Genomic DNA, 8,892 nt, shown 5'->3' with positions numbered 1-8,892 from the left:
TCCCGGTGGTGCCGCACCCGGGCTCGCCCCGGCTGACGCAGTTTTCGCGCCGCCCCGGCTGACGCGGTTTCGTGCCGCCCCGGCAGACGCGGTTTTCGCGCCGCCCCGGCTGACGCGGTTTTTGCCGCCCCGGCTGACGCAGTTCGGACTTAGCACTTTTCGGCTGTGCCTGGCTGGCGGCCCACTCACTCGATCGCCATGTCTGTTTGCCACAGTTTTCCCGGTGGTGCCGCACCCGGGCTCGCCCCGGCTGACGCAGTTTTCGCGCCGCCCCGGCTGACGCGGTTTCGTGCCGCCCCGGCAGACGCGGTTTTCGCGCCGCCCCGGCTGACGCGGTTTCGTGCCGCCCCGGCAGACGCGGTTTTTTGCCGCCCCAGCTGACGCAGTTCGGACTTAGCACTTTTTGGCTGAGCCTTGCTGGCGGCCCACTCACTCGATCGCCATGTCTGTTTGCCACAGTTTTCCCGGTGGTGCCGCACCCGGGCTCGCCCCGGCAGACGCGTTTTTTTTTTCTTTCGCCCCGGCTGACGCAGTTTTCGCGCCGCCCCGGCAGACGCGGTTTTCGCGCCGCCCCGGCAGACGCGGTTTTTTGCGCCGCCCCGGCTGACGCGGTTTTTTGCCGCCCCGGCTGACGCAGTTCGGACTTGGCACTTTTTGGCTGAGCCTGGCTGGCGGCCCACTCACTCGATCGCCATGTCTGTTTGCCACAGTTTTCCCGGTGGTGCCGCACCCGGGCTCGCCCCGGCTGACGCAGTTTTCGCGCCGCCCCGGCAGACGCGGTTTCGTGCCGCCCCGGCAGACGCGGTTTTTTGCGCCGCCCCGGCTGACGCGGTTTTTTGCCGCCCCGGCTGACACGGTTCGGACTTTGCACTTTTCGGCTGTGCCTGGCTGGCGGCCCACTCACTCGATCGCCATGTCTGTTTGCCACAGTTTTCCCGGTGGTGCCGCACCCGGGCTCGCCCCGGCAGACGCGTTTTTTTTTTTTTTTCTTTCGCCCCGGCTGACGCAGTTTTCGCGCCGCCCCGGCTGACGCGGTTTCGTGCCGCCCCGGCAGACGCGGTTTTTTGCGCCGCCCCGGCTGACGTGGTTTTTGCCGCCCCGGCTGACGCAGTTCGGACTTTGCACTTTTTGGCTGAGCCTGGCTGGCGGCCCACTCACTCGATCGCCATGTCTGTTTGCCACAGTTTTCCCGGTGGTGCCGCACCCGGGCTCGCCCCGGCAGACGCGTTTTTTTTTTTTCCTTCGCCCCGGCAGACGTGGTTCCCCCCCCCCCCCTCCGTCTTTCTTTTTGTTTTTTTTTTTCGCCGCGGCTGAAGTGGATTTTTCGGTGCCTCGACGCCCCGGTAGTCGCGGTTTTTCCGTTTCCGCACGGCCCCGGCTGACGCTGCTCGGTCACAGTCGCCTTTTGTGGTGATTGCAGACTTCTTGAGCGCGGGTGTTTTTTTTTTTTGTTGTTGTTGTTGTTTTATTACGCATTCGCTCCAGCAGACGCTGTTTAGACTTTTTGTTTCCTCTTTTATCCTGCGACGAGGTGACGAGGTTTATTCGGTGCCCCGCCGCCCCGGCTGAAGTGATTTTTCCTGTCCCGTGCCGCCCCGGCTGACGCGGTTGGGACTTCGCGTTTGTTCGGCCGCCACGGGTTTTGGCGCACTCGCTCGGTTGCTTGTTGTTGCCACTTGTTGCGAACCCAGGTTTCTTGAGCGAGCGCGGGCGTTTTTTCTTCCTTTCTTTCTTTGTTCTATGTGTTAGCGAATCGGCCTTTAATATCACACGAGGACTCACAACCAACAATTTTCAGTTTGAAGTGTAAAAAATCTGCAGGTGTTGACGTAACTGACTTGCCCCGTACCCTTGAGTACATCCATGAAGTTCTCGTAGTACTACTAAATCGCATTATTCCAAGTGGAGAAATTCCCATAAACTTGCAAACCTCTACACGAAAATCGGTGCGCGTGATAAAGTTGAAAATTATCGTCCGATATCAAATGTGCCTTCTATAACACAAATTCTAGGAAAAAAAAAAAAAAAAACACTTGTTCGCCGTTTTCTGCGCCGTGACTGGCAGCACTCCGGCGAAGCGAAACGGGGTCGATTCGAGCACGATATCGGCGTCTTTCGACGTGCTCGCCGGCGACCGTCGCACGAGTACGTCGCACGAGCGCGTCTGCCGGGGCGCCGTTTGCGAAGCCGACGCAAAAGTGGGAACCGCCGCTCGGATGATCGCCGCTTTCGGCAGAGTGAGTGTTGGCACTCCGGGGAAGCGAAACAGCGTGAATGCGCCCACGAAATCGGCGTATTTTGAAGTGCCCGCCGGCGACCGTCGCACGAGTACGGTAAACCGCGTCAGCCGGGGCGTAGTTCGGGACGCCGACGAAAAAGTGGGAAGCGCAACTCGGATCTTCGCCGTTTTTGCAGGAGTGAGTGGCGGCCCTCCTGCGAGACCAAGAAGCATCGATTCGTGCACGAATTCGGCGCCTTTCGACGTGATCGCCGGCGACCGTCGCTCGAGTAGGGCAAACCGCGTCTGCCGGGGCGGGCTTCGGGACGCCGATGCGAAAGTGGGAAACGCTGCTCGGATGTTCGCCGTTTTTGGCCGAGTGAGTGCTGGCACACGGGCGAAGCCAAACGGGGCCGATTACGGCACGATATCGGCGTCTTTCGACGTGCCCGCCGGCGACCGTCGCACGAGTACGGTAAACCGCGTCAGCCCGGGCGGAGTTCGGGACGCCGATGCGAAAGTGGAGAACGCCGCTCGGATCTTCGCCGTTTTTGGAGGAGTGAGTGGCGGCACTCCGGAGAAGCCAGGGAGCGCCAATTAGCGCACGATATCGGCGTCTTTCGACGCGCTCGCCGGCGACCGTCGCACGAGTAGGGCAAACCGCGTCTGCCGGGGCGGGGTTTACGACGCCGACGCAAAAGTGGGAACCGCCGCTCGGATGTTGGCCGTTTTTGGCAGAGTGAGTGCTGGCACTCCGGCGACGCGAAAGAGCGCGAATGCGCCCACGAAAGTGGCGTATTTGGACGTGCGTGACGGCGACCGCTGCAGGAGTACGAAAAACCACGTCAGCCGGGGCGAGCGACACACGGCGGTCTGGGTGCTTATCGCTGCTATTATAGGGGCACCCCGGCAGACGCAGAAAAAAAAAAAAAAATTTTCGACCTTCTTTTTTGCTGGTCGAGCTCGGGTAACCCAGGTCGCAATGGGAGCCGCGCACGAAAGCGGCGTCGCGAGACGCGTTCGCGGTCGCTAGTCGCACGAGCTCGGCAACCGCGTCAGCCGGCGCGGAGTTCGGGATGCCGACGGCTAAGTGGGTACCGCTGCTCGGATGTTCGCCGTTTTTGGCCGAGTGAGTGCTGGCACTCCGGTGAAGCCAAGGAGCGCCAATTCGTGCACGATATCGGCGTCTTTCGACGTGCCCGCCGGCCACCGCCGCACGAGTACGGCAAACCGCGTCTGCCGGGGCGGGGTTCGCGACGCGTACGCAATAGTGGGAACCGTCGCTCGGATGTTCGTCGTCTTTGGCCGAGCGAGTGCTGGCACTCCGGCGAAGCGAAACGGGGCCGATTCGGGCACGATATCGGCGTATTTCGACGTGCTCGCCGGCGACCGTCGCACGAGTACGGCAAAGCGCGTCTGCCGGGGCGAGGTTTGCGACGCCGACGAAAAAGTGGGAAGCGCCGCTCGGATCTTCGCCGTTTTTGCAGGAGTGAGTGGCGGCCCTCCTGCGAGACCAAGAAGCATCGACTCGCGCACGATATCGGTGTCTTTCGACGTGCCCGCCGGCCACCGCCGCACGAGTACGGCAAACCGCGTATGCCGGGGCGGGGTTGGCGACGCCGACGCAAAAGTGGGAACCGCCACTAGGATGTTCGCCGTTTTTGGCAGAGTGAGTGCTGGCACTCCGGCGAAGCGAAAGAGCGCGAATGCGCCCACGAAAGTGGCGTGTTTGGACGTGCTTGACGACGACCACCGCAGGAAAACGAAAAACCACGTCAGCCGGGGCGAGCGACCCATGGCGGTCTGGGTGCTTATCGCTGCTATTATAGGGGCACCCCGGCAGACGCAAAAAAAAAAAAAAATTTTTTTCGACATTCTTTTTTGCTCGTCGACCTCGGGTGACCCAGGTCGCAGTGGGAGCCGCGCACGAAAGCGGCGTCGCGAGACGGCTTCGCGGTCGCTAGTCGCACGAGCTCGGCAACCGCGTCTGCCGGGGCGGAGTTCGGGACGCCGACGGCTAAGTGGGAACCGCCGCTCGGATGTTCGCCGTTTGTGGCCGAGTGAGTGCTGGCACTCCGGCGAAGCCAAACGGGGCCGATTCCGGCACGATATCGGCGTCTTTCTACGTGCTCGCCGGCGACCGTCGACGAGTACGGCAAAGTGCGTCTGCCGGGGCGGGGTTTGCGACGCGTACGCAATAGTGAGAACCGTCGCTCGGATGTTCGTCGTCTTTCGCCGAGCCAGTGCTGGCAATCCGGCGAAGCCGAACGGAGCCGATTCGGGCACGATATCGGCGTCTTTCCACGTGCTCGCCGGCGACCGTCGCACGAGTACGGTAAACCGCGTCAGCCGGGGCGGAGTTCGGGACGCCGATGCGAAAGTGGGAAGCGCCGCTCGGATCTTCGCCGTTTTTGGAGGAGTCAGTGGCGGCACTCCGGTGAAGCCAAGGTGCGCCAATTCGCGCACGATATCGGCGTCTTTCGACGTGCCCGCCGGCCACCGTCGCACGAGTACGGCAAACCTCGTCTGCCGGGGCGGGGTTTGCGACGCCGACGCAAAAGTGGGAACCGCCGCTCGGATGTTCGCCGTTTTTGGCAGAGTGAGTGCTGGCACTCCGGCGAAGCGAAAGAGCGCGAATGCGCCCACGAAAGTGGCGTGTTTGGACGTGCTTGACGACGACCACCGCAGGAAAACGAAAAACCACGTCAGCCGGGGCGAGCGACCCATGGCGGTCTGGGTGCTTATCGCTGCTATTATAGGGGCACCCCGGCAGACGCAAAAAAAAAAAAAATTTTTTTCGACATTCTTTTTTGCTCGTCGACCTCGGGTGACCCAGGTCGCAGTGGGAGCCGCGCACGAAAGCGGCGTCGCGAGACGGCTTCGCGGTCGCTAGTCGCACGAGCTCGGCAACCGCGTCTGCCGGGGCGGAGTTCGGGACGCCGACGGCTAAGTGGGAACCGCCGCTCGGATGTTCGCCGTTTGTGGCCGAGTGAGTGCTGGCACTCCGGCGAAGCCAAACGGGGCCGATTCCGGCACGATATCGGCGTCTTTCTACGTGCTCGCCGGCGACCGTCGCACGAGTACGGCAAAGTGCGTCTGCCGGGGCGGGGTTTGCGACGCGTACGCAATAGTGAGAACCGTCGCTCGGATGTTCGTCGTCTTTCGCCGAGCCAGTGCTGGCACTCCGGCGAAGCCGAACGGAGCCGATTCGGGCACGATATCGGCGTCTTTCCACGTGCTCGCCGGCGACCGTCGCACGAGTACGGTAAACCGCGTCAGCCGGGGCGGAGTTCGGGACGCCGATGCGAAAGTGGGAAGCGCCGCTCGGATCTTCGCCGTTTTTGGAGGAGTCAGTGGCGGCACTCCGGTGAAGCCAAGGTGCGCCAATTCGCGCACGATATCGGCGTCTTTCGACGTGCCCGCCGGCCACCGTCGCACGAGTACGGCAAACCTCGTCTGCCGGGGCGGGGTTTGCGACGCCGACGCAAAAGTGGGAACCGCCGCTCGGATGTTCGCCGTTTTTGGCAGAGTGAGTGCTGGCACTCCGGCGAAGCGAAAGAGCGTGAATGCGCCCACGAAAGTAGCGTATTTGGACGTGCTTGACGGCGACCGCCGCAGGAGTACGAAAAACCACGTCAGCCGGGGCGAGCGACCCACGGCGGTCTGGGTGCTTATCGCTGCTATTATAGGGGCACCCCGGCAGACGCAGAAAGAAAAAAAAAAATGGGGACATGGCGTGCGTCACCGTGCGGCTTCGCAGCGTTGCCGAAGTCGCCGAGCCCTTCGACTGAGCCGAACGGCGGACAGGGAACGTTGGTCGGCCGTTCTAACCTGTCGGTGCCACGCCGAGACGTCGTTAAGGAAAACCGCGTCGTGGGCCTCTACGACGCCGTCGAGTCGTTGTACGTTTGGTGTCCAGCGTGTCGGCGGCGAGTAGCGGACACGTCGTTCACGACTTCGGTCTTTCGCAGTCGACGCGAACTTGCGGAGAGTCGTGGTGCCTCACGTTTTCGGCAGAAACCGCGGCGGAATTTTCCCGTGCGTGCGCGCACGACCTCGGTGCTGTGCCGTCAGCGTAGTGTTGCACAAACTCGTGGCCTACCCAAGGTGCGGTACGTTTGCGGCCGTATCCTCGGTGGGAATTTCGTGAGTAGGGTCGCAAATTCTACGACCTCGGCGGGTTTGAGAGCGACGTAGACTTGTGGCACGCTCAACATGCCACACGTTTCGGGGCACACCCGCGGTGAAATTTTCTCGAGTACGCTCGTATTAGGGCCCAAGGAGGTCTGGGTACTTATCGCTGCTATTATGTGGGGGTTCTCGTGAGCGGCGTACGCGAAAGCGACCGGGTGTCTGATATGCGGCGGGCTTCGGCCTCGTCAAGCGTGTCCTCGGGTCTGCTCCAGGGGAATCCACGGCAGTCGTCTGCAGCCTCATCCGCTTGATGCGTTAGGGGCTGGTTGTCGGACGGTGCCGTTTTACCACGATATCGAGGTGTGTTCCGTGTCGTCCTCGGGCGATTCAGATGCGAAAGCGCCGAAGACGCGGGCGTGACCCGTCGTCTGGCGGCTTTGCAGTCTCGGCTCCGTTGCTAGTTCCGGCCGGTCCACCGACAGTGCAGCGGGCTTGGGCAACCCGCACGGCGCGACCGAGTCGATGCAACGAAAAAGAGCGAGCATGAACGTGCTTCTTGCCGCACGGCTCCCACTCGTCTTTCGGGAAGGTTGTGCCGTAGCGAGCTCGAACGCCGTCATCTCGGAGTGCAAAATAAGCGTGTTGGGGCGCCTGAAGGTGGCCTCCGCCGCACACAGACTGCGTCCGGCCCGCCGAGGGCGAGGACGGACGCGCAGTCGAACGATTACCTGGTTGATCCTGCCAGTAATCATATGCTTGTCTCAAAGATTAAGCCATGCATGTCTAAGTACATGCCGAAATAAGGCGAAACCGCGAATGGCTCATTAAATCAGTTATGGTTCCTTAGATCGTTTCTTCCTACTTGGATAACTGTGGCAATTCTAGAGCTAATACATGCAGTGAGCCTGGAGCCCTTTGGGTAACGGGTGCTTTTATTAGACCAAGATCGATCGGGTTTCGGCCCGTATTGTGTGGTGACTCTGGATAACTTTGTGCTGATCGCATGGCCACGAGCCGGCGACGTTTCTTTCAAGTGTCTGCCTTATCAACTTTCGATGGTAGGTTACTTGCTTACCATGGTTGTTACGGGTAACGGAGAATCAGGGTTCGATTCCGGAGAGGGAGCCTGAGAAACGGCTACCACATCCAAGGAAGGCAGCAGGCGCGCAAATTACCCACTCCCGGCACGGGGAGGTAGTGACGAAAAATAACAATACGGGACTCTTTTGAGGCCCCGTAATTGAAATGAGTACACTCTAAATCCTTTAACGAGGATCAATTGGAGGGCAAGTCTGGTGCCAGCAGCCGCGGTAATTCCAGCTCCAATAGCGTATACTAAAGCTGCTGCGGTTAAAAAGCTCGTAGTTGGATCTCAGTTCCAGACGAGTAGTGCATCTACCCGATGCGACGGCTCGGACTGAACATCATGCCGGTTCTTTCTTGGTGCACTTCATTGTGTGCCTCGAGATGGCCGGTGCTTTTACTTTGAAAAAATTAGAGTGCTCAACGCAGGCGAGTCGCCTGAATAAACTTGCATGGAATAATAGAACAAGACCTCGTTTCTGTTCTGTTGGTTTTTGGAATACGAGGTAATGATTAAGAGGGACGGACGGGGGCATTCGTATTGCGGCGCTAGAGGTGAAATTCTTGGACCGTCGCAAGACGAACTACTGCGAAAGCATTTGCCAAGAATGTTTTCATTGATCAAGAACGAAAGTCAGAGGTTCGAAGGCGATCAGATACCGCCCTAGTTCTGACCATAAACGATGCCAACCAGCGATCCGCCTGAGTTACTCAAATGACTCGGCGGGCAGCTTCCGGGAAACCAAAGTATTTGGGTTCCGGGGGAAGTATGGTTGCAAAGCTGAAACTTAAAGGAATTGACGGAAGGGCACCACCAGGAGTGGAGCCTGCGGCTTAATTTGACTCAACACGGGAAAACTTACCCGGCCCGGACACTGGGAGGATTGACAGATTGAGAGCTCTTTCTTGATTCGGTGGATGGTGGTGCATGGCCGTTCTTAGTTGGTGGAGCGATTTGTCTGGTTAATTCCGATAACGAACGAGACTCTAGCCTATTAAATAGGTGCGGGGTTCCCAGCACCTTACAACCTTCTTAGAGGGACAAGCGGCTCCTAGCCGCACGAAACAGAGCAATAACAGGTCTGTGATGCCCTTAGATGTCCGGGGCCGCACGCGCGCTACACTGAAGGAAGCAGCGTGTCTTTATCCCTGTCTGAAAAGACTGGGTAACCCGTGGAACTTCTTTCGTGATTGGGATAGGGGCTTGCAATTGTTCCCCTTGAACGAGGAATTCCCAGTAAGCGCGAGTCATAAGCTCGCGTTGATTACGTCCCTGCCCTTTGTACACACCGCCCGTCGCTACTACCGATTGAATGATTTAGTGAGGTCTTCGGACCGATGTCCGGCGCGGCCTTTCGGTTGCGCCGGTCTGTTGGAAAGATGACCAAACTTGATCATTTAGAGGAAGTAAAAGTCGTAACAAGGTTTCCGTAGGTGAACCTGCGGAAGGATCATTA

General features: G+C 59.7%; 1 non-coding gene across 1 annotated transcript; it reads left to right on the top strand.

Annotated features, from left to right (window-relative positions):
- The first annotated feature begins 7,077 nt into the window (after positions 1–7,077).
- LOC142795531 (small subunit ribosomal RNA) lies at positions 7,078–8,892 on the top strand. Its single transcript, XR_012893097.1, has one exon. It is a non-coding gene; the product is annotated as a small subunit ribosomal RNA (ribosomal RNA).

The sequence above is a fragment of the Rhipicephalus microplus genome, unplaced genomic scaffold (genome assembly GCF_043290135.1).
Source record: "Rhipicephalus microplus isolate Deutch F79 unplaced genomic scaffold, USDA_Rmic scaffold_713, whole genome shotgun sequence".
NCBI classification, from domain to species: Eukaryota; Metazoa; Arthropoda; class Arachnida; order Ixodida; family Ixodidae; genus Rhipicephalus; species Rhipicephalus microplus.
Note: the sequence above shows the minus strand (reverse complement) of the source record. Positions and strands in the feature narration are given on the sequence as shown.